General features: G+C 35.5%; 1 non-coding gene across 1 annotated transcript; it reads left to right on the top strand.

Annotated features, from left to right (window-relative positions):
• The first annotated feature begins 18,348 nt into the window (after window positions 1–18,348).
• On the top strand, window positions 18,349–18,455 carry LOC136220989 (small nucleolar RNA R71). The gene has a single exon (XR_010684785.1). It is a non-coding gene; the product is annotated as a small nucleolar RNA R71 (small nucleolar RNA).
• Window positions 18,456–22,307: the final 3,852 nt, after the last annotated feature.

Raw genomic sequence — 22,307 nt, 5'->3', positions numbered from 1 at the left:
ACTTGACTTGGGGTGGTTTTGAGTTTATTAGTTTATCATAAAGTTTCGTCTTACTTCATGCTTGTATGAACACTTTATGATCACTTTAAACAAACTTACGGATTTCCTTTTATTAGACTTTATTTCGTTCTTAAAAAGGGATTGCCTTTATATAGTTATGAAACCATATCTTATTAAAACAAATGATATAAAGAACACTTCATTTACATTAAGATTGTATCCTAGAACAATTGTCTATAGGACACTAAACCCCAACACCCTTGTCATGCAGGAAATTATCAAGGCAAGGTAGATTTTGGTAAGTCTTTACCTTGATAATTTACTGCTTAACCGTAATACTCGGGTCGTTGGCATGGAATTTTCCCGAGGAAATTTTAGACGTAACATTAATCTCTTATTCGATAGCTAAGTAGACAAACTTGAAGAATTTTACCATTGTTGGCCAGCCTCAGCCCCCCAGCATTTTATCTCTGTTTGTTGGACTCCGCCTCCCGCCAGCTGGATCAAAGTCAACACGTACAGGCTACCAACCCTGACCGTCTTCAAACGGGGGCAGGAGGTATTTTTTGAAACCGAAAAGGGTTTCTTAAAGCCTATTTTGCCATCCCCTAGGAAATAAACCTTCTAACTTCGCTCAATTGAAAGGTGATATTTATGCGATTATCACGGTTGCGAAGAAAAACCGGTTTCCACTTTGGGTTGAAAGGGATTCATTGTGTATTATTCATCTTGTGGTGACTCGGTCTTTTATGTTCCGTGAGAGTTGATGTGGGATTGGCTTGTTTGCCTGCATATTCTTTCCACTTCTGTGATTAGTATCTCCCACATTTATCATGAGGGGAACACCTCTGCTTATTGTCTTTCTAAGTTTCCAGTTTCCACTGACAGAGCTCACTGGTGGACATCCTAGTCATGTTAGGACCTTGAGCTGCACTTAGAAATCACTCATGACCTCAACCAAAAAGCCTCTCTACCATCCAATATCCGGATTTAACTTGAGTATAACCCATTCTATGAATACACACAAAACCGCATATCCGTTGGTAGTTTAGAACTCTACGAAATTCTAAAAAATTTATCAACTTCAATCAATATGTCTGAAGATTGTTGATATGACATTTCTACACTTCTGGAGGTTTTTAGGGTTTTTACAATGTGATAGTTTTGTAGAAAAATGGAAATGAGAAAAATTGCAGAGATGAATTGAATAAGTGTCATGAAATCGTTTAAGCTAATAGTTCAAGACTCAAGTTCACATTAAAGCTTAAACATAGTTAAAGACCAGTTCATATTAATTCTAATAGTTAAACTTCTTCACATTTGAACTTCAATGAATCTACAAAATGCATATGGTCTGAAACTGATTTGCTTCAACCGTACTTCTGTCTAAACAGACATATTTCTTTTTGAAAAATTGCTTTATTATATTCATACAACAAAAAGAAAAAATATACACAAGTAAAAACTATAGAAACGATAATAAAGAAAAAAAAGAATTATAGAACAGGTGAATAAAACTGCCCTAGAAGTTCAATACCTTATCTACACAATTGCCTTTTCTATACCTACCCCGACAGCTTTCTGCATCGGTCATATGCACGGTTGATCAACAAGTTCTTATATGCCGGAACATCACTATGCCATTTTCCCTTCCACATGACAGACATTTGTTTTCGTGTCGTCTGAATATTTTTCGTGACAATATTTTAACTGTATGTCATCTTAAGGCGAAATAAAAAATTCGCTCGATTCTCAGATGACATTACGATTACAGAATCCTGTCATCCAAAGAAAACGCGCGTTTTCGTTAAATTTGATACGCTCAACAGATGGCACTTCTAATAAATGAATGTCATTGTATGCCGAAAACAAAAAAAAAAGCGGCAAATGAAATTTCACATACGCGGCCATACCAAATTTTAGGCGCTCTATATCATTTTGACTGAAATTTCAGCTGATATATAAACCCTCTCTCAATCCTAAACCCTAGTTTAGGTTACGCAAGCTTCATCCCTCACATCCCTCTCTATCTCCATGGTTGATTTGAACATGCAATCACTGGGTGAGCTCGAAACACGGTACTGGTAAGCCATATTTTCTTCGTTCCTAGATGTATCATTGTTCCTTACTCTATCTTTTCCTCATCCGATTTACTTTTGTGTATGTCGATTTCAGCAGCTGGTATAAGGATCTTGTGATTTTCAGACCTATCATTGAAAGGTTTAGATCTCTCGCTTAGCTACACTGATTTTATTGTATTTAGATTCACTGCTGTAAATCTTGGGTCTTTATCTTTTTTAATCTAGGGCAAGACAGTGCCTGATACAGTAGATGGTATGAACTCATCTGATTCCTTTTTATTTGAACACTATTTGCACGGATAGTAAAAATGCTTCAGTACATGGAAAGGCTGACTGAAGAGATTGTCAATCAGTTCATGCCTTTAGCATATGGGAAGATTTCTTTAACTTACTGAATACATGGAAAGGCTGAATATATGTTGGTTTGAATTGATTGGTCATGCCTTTAGAAGTGATTGTGTATGTTTGATGTACTGTTTTGGAACCTAGAACTCGTTGATTTAGGAAACTAGCCTGATTTAGTATAGATATTGTTATGTGGGTTTGAACTGAACGATTACATATATGTATGATGTTTTGGGTGATGATGAAATGATTGGTATGAACTGATTGGTTAGATATAACTGTTTAGGAAGCTAGGACTCATAGAGTTTATGTATGAATGATCATTAAGCATGTGGCTGATTAGGCATACTCTAAAGCTTTGAATGTTTATTGAGATTGGCACTACTCTTACACCTATGGATTATACTGCTAGAAGTGATTGAGTATGTGTATGTGTATGAAACATGCTTATGTATGATGTTCTGTTGATGTTTATGTTTGAGGTTCTGTATGAGTATGTGTACGATTGTTCATTTGGGCATGTAGCTTATTAATCATGCATCAAGTATTAGAGGAACATTGATGAATGATCATTAAGCATGTGGCTGATTAGGCATACTCTAAAGCTTTGAATGTTCATTGAGATTGGCACTACTCTTACACCTATGAGTTATACTACTAGAAGTGATTGAGTATGTGTATGTGTATGAAACATGATTATGTATGATGTTCTGTTGATGTTTATGTTTGAGGTTCTGTATGAGTATGGGTACGAGGAACATTGTAAAAGGGTCATTGAGCATGTATGAAGCATGTATTAAAAGGTAAATTTAGGCTAATTGCATGTACTGATATGGCTTGCAAATGATAAGATATCACCATACTCTTTTTGAAATTGAACATGACCTATGATGATAAGTAAGGAATAAGTTGTCTTGAATAAGTAAGAAATAGACATGCACGAATAAGTTGTCTACTTGTTATAGCATGTTCATTTGAATATATATGTCTACTTGAATAAGTTGTCTACTTTTTATAGCATGTTAGGCATACTCTTAAAGATGAAAATGTTATGAACTCAACTGGATCATTTTTATTTGAAATGATAAGTAAGGATTTTGAATGCAATTCATTTATGAAGCATGTATGAAGCATGTATTAAAGGGTACATTTAGGCTAATTGCATGTACTGATATGGCTTGCAAATGATAAGATATATTTTGATTAGATAGAATATACATATACATACGAACTGAATAACAAGTTCTACATAAAGGGTTATGTATGTACATTGGCCATACTCTTACTATGTTCCTTTCCACTCGGTTTGATATCGTAACAACAACATTAAACATGGTGATAGGTTTATGATGCATTCAACACAAACAGAGTCCCTTGTTTTGACAGCATCATAAACCTCATTACCAAGTTTAGAGTACCACGAGTACAACCCAAATGGAAGGAGCATTGTAAAAGGGTCAGTTTAGTCTACTTGCACATACATACAAACTGAATAGCAAAGCTCTACTTTATATTACAAAAGGGGGGATGAGTGTTGCCTTTCGGTTGTAATTGACAGTCCAAAGTTCCTTAGCTATTCTGACTAGTGAAAGGAAATTTGGAATTGGAATGAGAACCACATTTGAATATCACATTGCCTTTCAATTCTCCTTTCACTTAGTCAAGACAGCTTAGGAGATTTGAACACCCTTCATATTCAGCACAAACAGAGTCCCTTGTGGTGACAGCATCATAACCCTCATTACCAAGTGGAAGAAGCATTATAAAAGGGTCAGTTTAGGAGCACAAAGCTCTATGTTATATATTACAAAAGGGGGGGAATTAAAGGTCCAAAGCTCCTTAACTATTTTGACTAAAGAAAGGAAATTTGGAATTGGAATGAGAACCACATTTGGAGCTCACATTGCCTTCTGATTCTCCTTTCTCTTAGCCAATATAGTTTAGTAGATTTGGACACCCCATATGCACTTTGCATACTCCTCAGTCCATATCCAGGCGAAATTTTCTTCTTGCCCAGGAAATGGCTCCTCACTGTGGGGCTGTAGAAGTAGATCATATATGTGCCACATACACTACAAAATGTATAGAATAATTAGAACAAAACTATGATGTTGTATGCTTATCAAATGAAATAGATAAATGGTTGCATTATACTGTGGCAGTGGGAAAGCGATGGTTATTAAGGATACGGGGAAGATGAATCGACCCCTGAGGAGCCACGTTAGGATGATATATCCTATTCCGGAACCAAAACTGAGAATAAGAGGAGAGATGTATTAGTGTATGTTTCATATAGGTGATTATATCTTACTGATCTGAGTTAATATTACTCTTGCAGGTCTGTTTGGGAAATCCGAATGGTAGCTAATTCTGATTTCAAATACACCCCTTTCATATGGGGTGTATTGGGGGCCTTTCATTCTGATCGACCATTTGAAGAAGTTACCATCGAGAGGACATGTACGTTATCATCCAAGAAGAATCATTAGAAATACATAGAAGAAACCAGGAAGGGTTACAGAACAACTATGGATTGACATACGTACCATTGATGGCCAGAAGCCACTCTAGGTTCTCCATGTACAACTTATTCAAGTCATCAATTATTTCTCCTGGAGTTTCAACAAGGGGATCCATTGTTGGTAAGTTTTCTGGCTATTGAAGGTATGATTCTGAATTATGATGCATATATTTATAGTGACATGATTGTGGTAAGTGAAAGGTCGTGTTAGGGGAAGGGTCACGTAATTACTACTGAGTTTAGGGTTGTGTGTAATATTAATGACCTGCTTGGCTTTTGCAGATAGCAAGACCTTTGGGATTATAGGCCAAATTATTACTCCAAGATATGGATTGACTTATAGAAGATATTGGTTATTATTTTTGTGTTTTAATTCAGAAATGTATTGGTTATTCAAGATATGGATTGACGTTATGCACAAATGTAAACATATTATGAGTATTGGTCTCCAATAAAATTGAAACCATTGTTATACAGAATTTAATCTTCATATTTTAGAATGTTTCTGTATTCAGGTATAAAAACCAGAAATTCAAACGAAGAAGAAGGCATAAAGTGACATTTTAATTTTGAAAAATGTCATCTAAACAGCAATAAAAAGACATTAAAAAAATGTTTCTGTCATATGAAAAAAACTCCTTTGACATGGTTGATTAAGACCTGTGCCATCTAAACAGGCTATAACGGCAGAATTTATTATACAAACTGTCATCTCAAATTAAATATGTCAATTTCCCACAAGCTAACCTGACGGTTTTAATTGTTAGAATGTCATGTGATGACATTAAAGGTGACGACAGTAATAAATAAGCTGCATCATAACAAGGGAAAGATGACAGTAAGAAAATAGGATAATTTCATGTGTGATGATGAAACATGACAGAACCTGACCGTCGTCTGAAGGTGCAATAGACGGCAGCGAGCCCCGTGACAGATTTATATCTCGCGGGACGACGGTTTTTAACCGTCGTCTGAAGAGGTTTTTGGCATAGTGCATGATGCTTCTGGGATGCATTTCCCATGCATTATAACATAAGATGTCTAAGTCAGGGAAGAATTGCATTGATTGTTGTTGCTTAAATGCCCCCTCACTCCTCCAAATCTGAGAGAGATGCAAGCCTCTCTTCCAAGGCTTCAAGTAGATCTTGATATTCAATAAAAGTAGGGTGCGACTGCAGATCATACGAATAATAACAGTGAGATTTTCATAAGAACAATACCACAATTACTAACATTGCTAGGCAGAATGCTTGTGTTGTGCGCGTACCTGAAGAGTAATGTAATATGCCTTCCACAACCACATGTCATGCCGGAAAAGATCAAAAAGAACCTGCAGATCATTTAAAGAAAAGTAGTCTATTCAAATACCTTACATACTTTTCGTGTAGGACAGCAAGTCACAGCAAATAGTGATACTAGAAGATGATTTTCTTCACCCAGTTGTTTGATGCAATTCGAAAGTCAACATTCTATGCATGTGGTAGATGGGAGCAAAAGAGCAGACTTTGTAAGAAAAAAAGAAATCAATTGGATTACACCTATGTTACATTTTGATTTTAAGGCAGCAAACTTCTACGAAACGTTTCAAGTCACACTTCCGTAAAAAAAAATGGAAACTCATTTCCTAGGATGTAATGTATTTTCGAAAGTAAAACAGTGTTAATCACATGTTCAGTAAATCCCTAATATCATTAGATCATTAAGAGCGGCATTGTTGAGCGATTTCTGCAAGTGCACGGTTTCGCTTGTAGTAATAAAAAGATATCGATCCCACAGGGAACGTTTTTCAACAAAAATTTATTTATATGTAGTTTAAATACGACTTTAGGTTTACAAAAATAGATAATCGTTATTTGAAATTGTTTTTGAGATTGATTTAATAAGAATTAAGTTAGAATATATGAAAAATGTTAGAAATCAATTCTGTTTTGAATATGAATTACAAAACAGAAACATTTAGTGTTTAAAATAAGAGATTAATTGTGTTCGTTTGCATTAAGCAAAGAAAACAACTTTAAACTTTGTATAAATTATAAAAATGTAATAACGTGAACTCCTTCAATTAAAAGGCTTTGAACCGCAGACGATCTTCCTACGGTAAGGCAAGACCGCTACCTTAACCAAATTAATACTTATTTCCGTTAAGTCGACTTAACGATCATATCGTCCTTAAGAATGAATTTGCCTAAGTGTTCAACAAAGTTTCCTTGTAAAGGTATTGAATTTAACTACGTTTTAATGAAAACACCAGAACTCACTTCGGATCATTTACATAAGTGCTACATAAAATTATATTGAATTGCATGAACTTTATTAGATGAAGTGTCAATTTGATACAAGTTTACAGAGAATAAAAAGCATGGAAGCATTCAAAACGACATGAGAGTTTCGGGTCGTCAATCCTTTCCTCAAACCTCGTTAGAGTTTGTCAGGCTCCGGGGTCGAATCCGCTACTTAATCTTCTCACTGAATCTTCGAAATAGAGATGGTATTTCTAGTACCAAAATGTAAACTAATTTGAACAGATCTTAATCTAAATCTAAGTGCTACTGTGTTTGTAATTAATTGATAAACAATGTGTGTACATCATATCATTTTTACAAAATCGAACTTCTAACTCTGAATCGTTTCTGACTCAGAATTTCTGCATAAATTTTGTACTTAATCTTTTTCTAACTCTCTCCTTGAACTCTGAAATCAACTCTCTATTTATAGATGTTGAAGAGTTGTGTCTAGGGGTCGTGTCCGTTGTGAAGAGACGTTTCTATCCACCCGAACGGACGCGTTTCTTTGAAATCGAACATGTGTATATTGTGCTAGAAGTTCTACTGATCCTACCGAGAATGGTGAATCTCTACCGAGATTAGGGGCAAGCTTTTGGTCGTTAAAAACGGAAGAGAGAGGTGACTGACGAACGCGTGTCGCGACCGAGAATAGGGAATCTGGTCGCGACACGGATGATTTCTCCCTGTCTCGACTTCGTTTCCCGTCTTCGTTTTGGTGCGTTTGATTTTCTTCGCCTTTGACTCTTTTCATAGGATTTTTCCTTCGTTTTTTACCTCTTTTCGTTCCTATTTGGATTTTACCAAATATTTAGGTACCTTGCATGAAAGAAACATATTCGGACGTAAAAGTACTCTAAATAGATATAAACAGCATAAATTTGTAGCAAAACTGATGTAAATATAGATGCTATTTTTGGTATATTTTGGGCTTAACAAATCTCCACACTTAATCTTTTGCTAGTCCCGAGCAAAATTTCACTGAACTTATTCTTTAACTCATCTCTTTATGAAAATATACATATATCTTTGTATTTCTTTTTTAAATTAGCTAAGCTGAAAAGATATTCTTCGCATTGCAAATTTATACGCAAAACATCAAACTAACTAGTATAAAGGCGATATATCATTAGTCTTGTATTTTCAATTTTAAATTGAAGTATTCGGGACGATATAAGCACGCATATTATTGAGTCTTTCGTCTCAAGGCATTTCAAAGCACAAAATTTCCTTTTCCAAACCTAAACTATTATATGAAATATATTAAATTGAATAAGTACTTAGGTTATTTCATTTGCTTAGTTACGCCCGAGATAAGGGTGGTCTTGATCGTAACTTTATATGCATTTTATTTGTGTTCGCTTAAGAGGTACCGACCATGCCATGAGTGGACGCAATCGTTACTTTAAACTTAAACACGCTTAATTTTTGTTTTTAAACGTTCCTTCCATACCTCGATTGTGATAAGGGTGGTCGCAATCGTGGCCAAAAGTACCGTTTACTTAATTTTTCTTCCCTTTCATACCTCGATTGTGATAAGGTTGGTCTCAATCGTGGCCAAAAGTTAAGAATACGACTAATTAATTTAATTAACATGAATTGTAAAATTAAAATTTGTAACTTGGGAAAAAGAAAAATAGCACATTCATCCTATATTGACTTAAAATTCAACATGTATTATGGCTAAAGTTTCCTTAAAAACTTCAATTGGTGTTAATGTAAGACGAAAATCAAACCGAGCTAAAAATTGTTAGTTCAATTTAATGCCTATAAACCTAATTGAAAATTTAAAATAAGATTTATTGTATCATGAATTTGCATGATATAAAATAGAGATTAAGAATAAAGAAATTTTACTTAAATACATTCACTCGAGACGTTTTTACTTAAAATCGTTTCGGAGAGTTAAAAAAATATTGCCCGTATAGAAATATTATTTCTATCGATTATGATAACCTAAAAATAATCATAAGTTAAATGTTATTATACTTTTTTTTAAACATATGAAAATGTTAAGTTAAAAATAACAATGTAAAGTTATAAAAAAAATAATGCTTATAAAATAATGTCATTGTTATGAAAAAGTGTTGCAAAATGTGTTGCATTTGTATAAAAGAAATGTTGCATAAATTTTTTAGTATATGTTTATGCTAATATGGATGTCATTTTTATCGTCATTCGTTTCATTCATTCGTACTAAAAGAAAATGATATATGGAATATCTCCTCCCACACTTAATTTGGACCATGTCTTCATTGGTGCAAAAATTGATAAAACACGAAAAATATACGAAATAACGCATACGAAAGAAGATATAAAAATCATGAAATAAATTCATCCATCATTAAACATAAAAATAAAATATTCAACATAAAAGAAAATGTAAATTGTACCAAGCATAATTAAAATAGATAGTACCAAACTTAAGCTTAAAAACGACAAAATAAAGGATAAAGATAAAGAGAAGATAAAACCTATGCACGAGAAGGTGAATCCGATGGAGATGGTAAAGTTTCAATATTTTGGTGACGGAAGAATGAAAACAACCGACGCCTTGTGGACTTGTTCTCTCTCCTCAAAGTGGCAATATTGGCGTCCACTACGGTGACTCGGGAACTCAATTCATTGTTGCTTTCAACCATGTCGTCTAATCGCAAATTCAATTGCCGATTATGTGCATTCATTCGGTTCCAAATCCTCCTCAAATCAATAGGATCATCATCATGTGACTCTTATGCTTGTGGTTGGGCTTATGGTACATTAGGTGCTTCTTCTTCCGCTTCCTCCTCACCGCCTTCTTCGGTACCTACATGCTGTGAACTAGATGCTCCTCCTCCCGTATTACCACTAAGATGTGCAATACTTGACTCATACGAAACAAAAATGGGAGGACAAATACTAATCAACAAGTTGGCTCGATTAAGGGCCGCAATGTCCAAAAGAGGGATATAACCATGGTAGGAGGTGGTGTCAAAATCTGCTAACTCTCCACGAGCACCCATCACTAAGCTGGTAATAAAATTTCCTAGAGGCACTTGCTTAGTGTGTGATTTAGAAGCACGATATAAATTATCGAATAGCATTCTGATGCTATCAACACGAAGACCTTTCAATAAACAATCGAAAACAAATAAATCCCGAACTTGAACTTTGGAGCTTTCAACTCTCCCAAACAACGAAAAACTCAAGAATTTGTGAAAGTAAAACAAGCAATTATCCCTAATCATCTTGCTTGAAGTGTTTTTGGAATTAAAATAGTCTTGTCTCGAAATAGCATGCCAAATAGTGTTAGAATCAACATCCTTAGGCTTATCAACAAAACCACTCGTAGGAAATCCGAATATATTCCCCATCGCCTCGTAATCAATAGTATAAGTTACACTATTGTTCCTAAAGGTGATAAAATTTCTCTTTTTATCAAATTTCAAAGTAACCAAAAATTCAACTATGAATTCATCATTGTGAGGAAATTTTATAGTAAAAAAAGTGTGCCAACCTAGAGCATCAAGGAACTCATTAACCCGATCAGAGAAAGATAACTCTCTTACCGAATCAAAGTGTAGAAAAGGCATGTCGACGTACTCCATTTTGGTATTGGAAAAGTGAGCAAAGCGTTTTCCTTCCTCCTCGTTTTCAATGTCGAAATAAGCTCCGTAACGGACATGAAGACGATTGGCCTCGGTGACCTTTGGCTTGTGGCCGGAAGCTTTGGTTCTAGGCATGATTTGGTTAGTGTTTGGAAATAAAAGATGAAGAGAAAATCAAAGGGAAAAACAAAAGCTTGAGAGGGTTTGAGTAATGGTAATGGTGAATGAATGAAAGAGAAGGTAGAAGAAAAGGGTAATTGATTGTGAATTGGTAATGAATAAATTGGGAAGAGTAAAAGGTAGTGTATGGGGAAGAGTTTAGAGTGAGGGATTGGGTAAAATTTGAGGTGATTTGATGTTTGTGTAAGGGGTAGATATATATAGGGTGAATATAGGTGAGTATAGGTAGAGTAGGAATAGGAATAGGAATAGGCTAAAAATTGTGCAAAAATCCGGAATTCCCCCTGCCTGCAGGTCGCGACACGGCATTTTCAGGGAGGAATTCCCTTCGAAAAATGACCGTTTTTGCTGATCTTACCGAGATTCTATGATCTCGGTCGAGATTCAGCACCTGGCAGCGACAAAATGCGCGTATTAACTCCTGTTTGTGCAATTTTTTGAGTAAATATGTCCTGTAATTGAATAAATGTGTTCCTGAACTTAAAAACACAAATTAAAAACATTAGATACAAGGAAAACCAAAGGTTTATCCTTATTAAAGGTTGAGTGATGAAACATTAAGTGCCTTAAATAGAGTTAATGAACAATTAAAGGGCATTAATGCATATAAGTTAAATGAATCTTCTTCAATGTAATTAATGTAAGTTCATGTAGGGATTAATTTATGGTTAAAATTTAAACATTATAACTTAAACAAAATAGTGAATTATGATACAGATTCATATGAGAAGTTACACGTTTCAGGTTAATAATTTCATACTGATATATTAATAATCATCATAAAAGATCATATAAGTTCATTATAAAAGGTAAACTTAATGATTCTATGAAAATGCATTATCATGTTCTATATTTTAATAATGATTATAAGTCATTAACATTAAATGGATTTTATATAGATTTATTGATAATCATATATAAATTGGAACAGATATATATAAACCAGAACGAAATTAAGAAATGAACCAAAATTTTATTTCATAACACATATTTACATAATTAACAAAAACATATATACAAAGAAAATTAAACTATTTACAAACAAATAAAACCTAAATAAATTAAACTAAATACTCATCCCGTTGAATCGGGATTTGCATAGCCCTATAACGATCAATCTTTATCTGTACGAAGATCTGTCTCCCTTTCGCAGAAAGAAATCGTAGGCCAACCCTAAATATACGTTTCACGAGGCCCTCACTTTCCAAAAATTCATAATCCATTGACGGAAAGGATTCAGCATCGCTCCAAGGAACAGAAATAGTTCCCTTGGCCCCGAGAATAATTCCACAGATGATATTACCAAAGCCAATCTTCTTGTCCTTGGATCGAGAAGCGGCAACAAGACCTTCCATCAATATTTTTGAAGAATTGACGGTGTTGCCTTGGAAAATATCACCTAATACGTACAAGTCTGTGTCTTGGACAACACTGCTAAAAGTTCGTCCAAACAAACTGTGGCACAGAAACTTGTGTAGATATAACATGGAATTGGAGTTGATGAATTTGTTGTAGGCGAGACGTGGATTGAAACGCCAGAAACCGGTTAACATCCTCCAAATATCACTGGATGTCATATCTCTGCCAGGATGATAATTGGTTGTATCCCGTGGCGGGAAACCAAACCAGGCATGTAATTCAGGGTAACCGAATGTGAAGGTTTCTCCATCCTTGCGAAAACTCAGACGAACATGATGCTTGTTCACGAAGCGTACTGTACACAAGAATTCGAGAATCCAGTGTCCAATTATTGGAAACTTCATGTGGGCAAACTTTGACCAGCCCAAATTCCTTAGGTAGCGATCCATATCTTCACTAATGCCGAGTTCATCATTTAAGAACTCATCCATGTACAGCATGCCAACAAAAAATGTGTAGCGAAGTTGATAATAACGTCGACCTTCATCATGGTTATGAATGGGAAATGGTGCACCGTAGCGTTCTGATAAGTCAGGACGCTTATTACGTGCAGCAGTGATCTTCTTGGAAGATTTTTGCTTAGAAGTCATGGTTCTTGGAAGAGGAAAAAGTCTCTGAACTTTGTGAAAAGTTTGAATAATTGAGAAGAATATCAGAATATAGATGAAAAGAAATGGAAAGTAAAGAATCTGATCTTCTCTAATTATTTATAATGATGTTAGGATGAATTAATGTGTCTGTTGGTTGCGAAAATGTGCAAATTCATACCATTTGAACATGAAGAAACTTAATTTTTCAAAATATTCAGCAATGGTGCATGAACTGAAGAAGAAAGAAAAGGATACAGGTCTGATACAGGTCGTGTCACGACTGAGATTGGCGAATCTCGGTCTCAACACGATGATTTCCACTTAGACATCAGGCGTCGAAACCTCGAAGTGTTGATCTCGGCCGAGATTCTCTAATCTCGGTAAGATCAGATGTTTTCCTTCCTTGCCTTGAATATTTGGAACCCTGAAATCTCAACTGAGATTCCTGAAATCTCAACCGAGATTTCTGAATTTTTTCCAAATTACATTAATTACCTAAAAACTAATTAAAAACATGACTTAAATATATTTTATGCATTTTTAAACTTGATATACACTTATCTAAAAACTAAAAATCATAAAAATAAAATGTGTGAAAATAAATAAAGCAAAATTAAATTAAAAAATTAAAGCTTAAACACAAAACAAAATAAAATAAAAGTTAAACAAGAAATTATATGAAAATTAACGAATTAATCTTCATAAAATTCATCCACAAAATTAATTTCCTGAAGTGGAGCGTTTTCATAATAAATTTTGCATCTATTACCGTTAACTTTAAAACGAACTCCATTAGGTCCTTCTAGTTCTAAGGATCCATAGTCGAAAGTTTTAACGACTAAATATGGTCCTGCCCATCTAGATTTAAGCTTGCCTGGAAATAGTCTGAGTCGCGAATTAAACAGCAACACTTAATCTCCAACATTAAAGCATTTGACTTTAATTTTTGCATCGTGCCATTTTTTCACTTTCTCCTTATATATCTTGGCATTCTCATAAGATAAATGGCGTAATTCATCCAACTCGTTTAAGTCGAATAACCGCTTCTTACCTGCTTGTTGTAAATCATAATTGAGTGTTCTAATAGCCCAATAAGCTTTATGCTCCAATTCTACTGGTAAATGACAGGCTTTTCCGTACACTAATCGGTACAGTGTCATTCCTATAGGTGTTTTGAATGCAGTACGATATGCCCATAACGCATTGTTAAGTTTACTAGACCAGTCTCTTCTTGAAGACGAAACTGTTTTCTCTAATATCCACTTGAGTTCTCTATTTGATATCTCCGCTTGACCATTCGATTGAGGATGGTATGGCATAGATACGTGGTGGTGTACTCCATATTTTCTCATAAGCGATTCAAAACTTCGGTTTATGAAATGAGTACCTCCATCACTTATCATGACTCCAGTGACTCTAAATCTACAAAATATGTCATCAAGAAAATTAACAACAACCTTAGCATCATTTGTCGGGGTTGAAATTGCTTCAACCCACTTTGAAACATAATCTATGGTACTAATATATAAGTTTTACCAAAAGAAGGGGGAAAAGGACCCATGAAATCGATTCCCCACACGTCGAAGACTTCAACTTCCAACATGTTCATGAGAGGCATCTCATCTTTCCTTCCTAAATTCCCGATTCTTTGACATTTGTCACACCGAATAATAAACGAACGAACGTCTTTAAACAATGTAGGCCAAAAGAATCCGCATTCTAATATCCTAGCCACTGTTTTACTAATGCCGTTATGCCATCCATAAGAGCTTGAATGGCATTTTGACATTATAGACTCATATTCATCTTCACTAACGCATCTCCTAATTATACCATTACCACAAGTTTTGAACAAGAAGGGATCTTCCCAAAAATACTTTTTAATATCGGAAAAGAATTTCTTCTTTTATTGGAAACTTAACCCTTCTGGAACAATATTAGCTGCGAGATAATTGGCTATATCCGCATACCATGATGACATGACACTTTTTTATCTAATAGAGATATTCATCAGGGAAATCATCTCGTATACCGACAGTTTCACCGATAGGACCATTTTCATCTTCAAGTCTTGATAGATGATCGGCGACAAGGTTTTCTACTCCCTTTTTATCTTTAATTTCTATGTCAAATTATTGTAATAGCAAAACCCATCTAATAAGATGCGGTTTTGCATCTTTCTTAGCAAATAGATACCTTAAAGCTACGTGATCGGTATATATAATAACTTTAGATCCTAACAGGTACGACCTAAATTTATCACATGCAAAAACTACCGTTATCATTTCTTTTTCAGTTGTGGTGTAATTTAACTGTGCACCGGACAATCTGTGACTTTCATAATAAATAACATGAAGCTTCTTATCCTTCCTTTGACCTAAAACACATCCTACGGCTAAGTCACTTGCATCGCACATAATTTCGAAAGGTAAATCCCAATTGGGTTTAGCAATTATGGGTGCACTGACTAAAGCGGTTTTCAATGTCTCGAAAGCTTTAACACAATCTTCATTAAAATCAAAGGTTGAATCCTTCATGAGCAAATTAGTAAGTGGTTTGGAAATCACAGAAAAGTTTTTAATAAATCTTCTGTAAAAACCTGCATGTCCTAAAAATGACCTTACTCCCTTAACAGTAGTTGGAGGGGGTAATTTCTCTATCACTGAAGTTTTTTCTCTATCCACTTCTAATCCTTTTTCAGATATTTTATGACCTAAAACAATTCCTTCGTCAACCATGAAATGACATTTTTCCCAATTTAGAACTAAATTTGTTTCCTCACATCTAGACAACACTTTATCTAAGTTTTCTAAATATGCATCAAAAGAATCTCCATAAACTGAAAAATCATCCATAAAAACTTCCATGATATCTTCAATGAAATCGTTAAAAATTGCAGTCATACAACATTAAAATGTTGCTGGTGCATTACAAAGACCAAAGGGCATTCTCCTATATGCAAAGGTTCCATAAGGACATGTGAAGGTTGTTTTATCTTGGTCATCCGGGTAAATATATATTTGAAAGAATTCGGAATAACCATCGAGAAAACAATAAAAAGCATGACCGGCTATCCTTTCGATCATTTGATCAATGAAAGGTAGAGGAAAATGATCTTTCCTGGTCGCTTTGTTTAGGTTCCTATAATCTATACAAACCCTCCAACCGGTGGTGGTTCGCGTAGGTATTAACTCACCTTCGTCATTCCTTACAACAGTTATGCCTCCCTTTTTAGGTACACAATGGGATTGGACTAACCCATTCACTATCCGAGATAGGATAAATGATTCCATTGTCTAAAAGCTTAGTAATCTCATTTTTTACTACTTCTTTCATGTTCGGATTTAAGCGTCTTTGCCTATCCGCTTTAGGTGGCTTATCTTCTTCTAAGTGAATTCTATGCATTAAAATACTAGGATTAATTCCTTTTAAGTCTGAAATTTGCCATCCCATACTTCTTATCCTATTCCTAACAACTTCTTTCAATTTCTCTTCTTGATCATTAGTTAACTTGTTAGAGATAATTATAGGTAGAGAATCGCCTTCGCCTAAGAAAGCGTACCTCAAATGGTTTGGTAACTCTTTAAGTTCTAATTTAGGGGGTACTACAATTGAAGGCGGAACTGGTCCATCTTCTCGAATCAAAGGCTCTAGGTCCTTATCTTCTAATTCTTCTCCCATTATAGGTTCTATTATTTCTTCATTTTGAACAATGTCATTAACACATTCTTCAACCAAGTCGAGTTTCATACAAGCGAATACCTCCATAGGATATTTCATCGCTTTATTCATGTTAAACTCGATCTTATCTTCACCTATTCGTAAAACTACTTTTCCTTCCGACACATCGACTAATGCACGTCCCGTGTTCATAAACGGTCTACCAAAGATTAGTGGACAATTAACATCATATGCAAAATCTAATGTAATGAAATCAGTAGGAAAAATAAATTTATCAACTTTAACTAAAACGTCCTCAATTATACCATATGGTCTCTTAGTGATTTGATCCACTAATTGCAAAACCATATTGGTACGCTCGATATCTTCTTCTAAACCTAACTTGTTAAAAATAGACAACGGCATTAAGTTAATACTTGATCCTAAATCACAAAGACAACTTGGGAATTCAATATCTCCCAACTTACGCGGGATGGTGAAACATCCAGGATCTTTGAGTTTAGTGGGTAAATTGCTTGACACTATTGAACTACAGTCCTCAGTTAGCGATATGGATGAAATTCCTTCCCAACTGATCTTTTTCGAAATCAAATCTTTTAAAAACTTACCATAGTTAGGAATCTACGTTATCGCATCCATAAATATCAAATTAATATGCAAATTTTTAAGTTTGTCCAGAAACGTTAAAGTTGTTTGTCATAGTCCTTATTTCGGACTTTGTGTGGAAATGGTGGTTTGGGTACAAATGTCTTTGTACTTGAGTCAATAGGCGAACTTTTTGTATTTAATGTATCTTCTTTGGATTTTATTGGTAAATCAGTTCCTTGTAAAGTAGAATCTCCGGGCATTTCCGGACCTAAGTAATTTTTTCCTGAATGAATAGTGATAGCCTTTACATGCTCTTTCGAATTTTCTTCCGTATGGCTCGGAAGACTTCCCTTTTTTCGGGATGGAATTGATTTAGCAATTTGTCCTATTTGAACCTCTAAATTATGGATGCTAGATGAGTGGTTTTTAATAAGTTGATCGAATTTATTCTCGATCCGTTTAAAACCATCATCGTGATTACTTATTTTTCCACCGATAGCATCTATAAATTTGTCGATTTTAGAAGATAAAGTGCTAATCGTATCTCTTGATTGATTTTGATAATTATTGGTACGATTTTGATTAGCATTTGCATTATTATTGTTAATATTATCTTTCCAGTTAAAGTTAGGATGATTTCTCCATCCAGAATTATAAGTACTAGAGTAAGGATTATTAGTTTGGTTTTGCCCTTGGACAAAATTTACCTGTTCGATCTCACTCATACCTTCGTAATCCACATCCGTTGGGATTGGATTACCATTGGTATCGCACGGTGCCATAAACCTATCAATTTTGTGCGACAAGGCGCAAAATTGGGCTTGTAACATCGAGACTGGATCGAGATTCACTATACCTTTAACGGATGATGTGGTTGAGGATGATGGTTTTGCCACCGGTATGTGTCCACGTTCTGCGGGCCATATACTGCTGTTGATTGCCATTTCCTCCAAAAGTTCTTTTGCTTGGGCGGATGTCTTCTTCATAAATAACCCTCCCGACATAGCATCTAATGAACCTCTAGTTGTAGGATTAATCCCATTATAAAATGTTTGCATTAAAAGTGCATCGGGTAATTGGTGGTGTGGGCATAAACATTGAAGTTCTTTAAAACGTTCCCAAGCCTCATAAAGAGTTTCATTATCATTCTGAGAAAAAGATGTTAATTCTTTTATGACTCTTGCGGTTTTTGCTAAAGGGAAATATTTTGATAAAAACGCTTGGGCTAATTGATCCCAAGTTTCAAATGTTGCGGCTGGCATAGAAGTTAACCAATCTTTGGCTCTATCCTTCAAAGTAAAAGGAAAGAGACGAAGTTTGATTGCTTCGGCAGTCACATCAGTTATTTTAAAAGTGTCACAAATTTCTAGGAAATTTGTCAAATGGGCGTTAGGATTTTCGTTAGGTAACCCATAAAATGTTACATTATTTTGCAACATATTAAGCAAAGCTGACTTAATTTCAAATTGGTTTGCGGTTATTCTGGATCTAACGATACTATTGGTTACATCGGCCACTCCTGGCCTAGCGTATTCCATAAGTGTTGGTGGATTTGCCATATTATCTGGCTCGGTATTTTGTTTTTTTTTGTTTTTCTTGTCTTTCTTTTTCTTTTTAATGGTCTTTTCAATTTCTGGGTCAATTGGGTTTGGTGTAATGCCTGAACTTCGAGAACTGCGAATGAACTTGAAATTTTTGCACGAACCAAAAGTACCTTCAAAACAGAATTTGAAAAATAAATATGTTAGTAATTTAAAATAATAAAAATAGAAAAGTTAAAATAAGTATGTATAAACCTAGATTCGAGATAAAACACGAAAAATCTAAATTTTTATCAAAAATTTTGGCGTTCCCCGGCAACGGCGCCAAAAACTTGTTGAGCAATTTCCGCAAGTGCACGGTTTCGCTTGTAGTAATAAAAAGATATCGATCTCACATGGAACGTTTTTCAATAAAAATTTATTTATATGTAGTTTAAATACGACTTTAGGTTTACAAAAATAGATAATCGTTATTTGAAATTGTTTTTGAGATTGATTTAATAAGAATTAGGTTAGAATATATGAAAAATGCTAGAAATCAATTCTGTTTTGAATATGAATTACAAAACAGAAACGTTTAGTGTTTAAAATAAGAGATTAATTGTGTTCGTTTGCATTAAGCAAAGAAAACAACTTTAAACTTTGTATAAATTATAAAAGTGTAATAATGTGAACTCCTTCAATTGAAAGGCTTTTGAACCGCATACGATCTTCCTACGGTCGGGCAAGACCGCTACCTTAACCAAATTAATACTTATTTCTGATAAGCCGACTTAACGATCATATTGTCCTTAAGAATGAATTTGCCTAAGTGTTCAACAAAGTTTCCTTGTAAAGGTATTGAATTTAACTACGTTTTAATAAAAACACCAAAACTCACTTCGGATCATTTACAGAAGTGCTACATAAAATTATATTGAATTGCATGAACTTTATTAGATGAAGTGTGAATTTGATACAAGTTTACAGAGAATAAAAAACATGGAAGCATTCAAAACGACATGAGAGTTCCGGGTCGTCAATCCTTTCCTCAAACCTCGTTAGAGTTTGTCAGGCTCCGGTCGAATCCGCTACTTAATCTTCTCGCTGAATCTTCGGAATAGAGATGGTATTTCTATTACCAAAATGTAAACTAATTTGAACAGATCTTAATCTAAATCTAAGTGCTACTGTGTTTGTAATTAATTGATAAACAATGTGTGTACATCATATCGTTTTTACAAAATCGAACTTCTAACTCTAAATCGTTTCTGACTCAGAATCTCTGCATAAATTCTGTACTTAATCTTTTTCTAACTCTCTCTTTGAACTCTGAAATCAACTCTCTATTTATAGATGTTGAAGAGTCGTGTCTAGGGGTCGTGTCCGTTGTGAAGAGACGTTTCTATCCACCCGAACGGACGCGTTTCTTTGAAATCAAACATGTGTATATTGTGCTGGAAGTTCTGCTGATCCTACCGAGAATGGTGAATCTCTACCGAGATTAGGGGCAAGCTTTTGGTCTTTAAAAACGGAAGAGAGAGGTGACTGACGAACGCGTGTCGCAACCGAGAATAGGGAATCTCGGTCACGACGCGGATGATTTCTCCCCGTCTCGACTTCGTTTTCCGTCTTCATTTCGGTGCGTTTGATTTTCTTCGTCTTTGACTCTTTTCGTAGGGTTTTTCCTTCGTTTTTGACCTCTTTTCGTTCCTATTTGGATTTTACCAAATATTTAGGTACCTTGCATGAAAGAAACATATTCGGACGTAAAAGTACTCTAAATAGATATAAACAGCATAAATTCATAGCAAAACTGATGTAAATATAGATGATATTTTAGGTGTATTTTGGGCTTACCAGGCCTCTTGCCAAATAAATTGGCAAGGGAAGGCTTGCCTCTTATACACCCTTGTGGTGGGACCCCTCTCTGGAGCCTCGCTCAGAGAGGACGCGTAGTGCACCGAGCTGCCCTTTATTGTTTCCTGGTTTCCGTTTCAGTTTCTGTGTAGCATAGGAATAGACAACAGCTATATATATATACACACACATAGATAAGGCATGCTATGGTGCCTCGATCCAATAGTAACTAACAATCATCCGCAAAAGACCTAAAAAACTAGCAAAAATCATGCTCTTTCCTAGCATATGACATTGCTTTTAGTGCAGCAGTTTTTAACACACTACCCAGGAAATGATGTTAGAAACATAAAATAATTGAAAGACTATGCAATTAGAAACACTCAATATATAACAGGACCAGAGAAATTACCCAAGAGACGTTGAACCATTTACATATTAGACTATATATTTATTTCGTATTTATCTGTATTATTGACACAGTCTATTTCTTATCTCTAGCCTAGAATATAGGTTCAGTTGTTGACTATAGTTGTTCACTTCATAGTGAACTGTATCCTGTATTTATACTAAACTACACATCAATAACAATCACTGAGAATCATATTGTTACATGGTATCAGAGACCTAACCCTAACCCTAACCTTCTCTTTCTTTTTCCTACCTTCACCGAAACATTATCTCCCTCCCCCATATACGGCTGTCGCCGCCGCCGTCACCGATTCCGGCCACCTCCCTCCTCCGATCCAGCAAAACCGAAACACCACCCCTCTCTTCCCATCGCAAATCATGAGCACCAACACGGAAAACTCCACCACCGGAACACCACCCAACACAAACTCGAACAATAATAACATAGACACAAACCCTAATCACCACCCTTCCCTCACCGTATCCAACATATCTACCTTCATCAAAATAACTCTCGATATAGAAAAAGGGCATTACCCTACTTGGGTCGCCCTATTCAAACTACATGCCAAGGCATTTCAGGTCTTAGACCATATCCTTCCTACCTCACCCACAAACCCTTCCGCAAACTCTCTACAGCAATCAAACCCTCACCTCTAGTCTCGTATTGATGCTATTGTTCTTCAATGGATCTACAACACAATATCCCTAGATCTCCTGCATATATACAATCATTGAAGCCGATTCCACCGCCGCCAGGGCCTGGAGACGTCTACAGGAGATTTTCTCAGACAATAAAAATTCTCGCGCCCTATTTCTTCAGCAAGAGTTCTCAAAAACCAAACTCAGTGATTTCTCTGACATCTCCACCTATTGCCAGCACCTCAAATCCCTGTCTGATCAATTATCCAATGTGGATTGTCCGGTTACCAATGATCAAATGGTATTACAACTCATATCCGGTCTGACTGATGCGTATGATACGTTGGCACTAAAATCAGACATGGGGACCCGCTTCCCTCTTTTCATAAAGCTCGCTCTATGCTGATTCTGGAGGAAACGGCCTGTGCTCGCAAGAACCCACATCCATCTGATTCCATTGCCTTGACTGCGTCCTCCATCGAATCTGTTGTTGCACCGTCGCATCACCACCCAACACGGCCCGCGCATCACCACGGATCTTCATCGTATCGCGGCGGCAGACACGGCGGGCGTCCATACCGCGGCAGAGGCGGTCGCCAC

The sequence above is a fragment of the Euphorbia lathyris genome, chromosome 2 (assembly GCF_963576675.1).
Source record: "Euphorbia lathyris chromosome 2, ddEupLath1.1, whole genome shotgun sequence".
Lineage (NCBI taxonomy): Eukaryota > Viridiplantae > Streptophyta > Magnoliopsida > Malpighiales > Euphorbiaceae > Euphorbia > Euphorbia lathyris.
The sequence above is the reverse complement of the archived record's forward strand: the minus strand, read 5'-3'. Positions and strand labels throughout refer to the sequence as shown.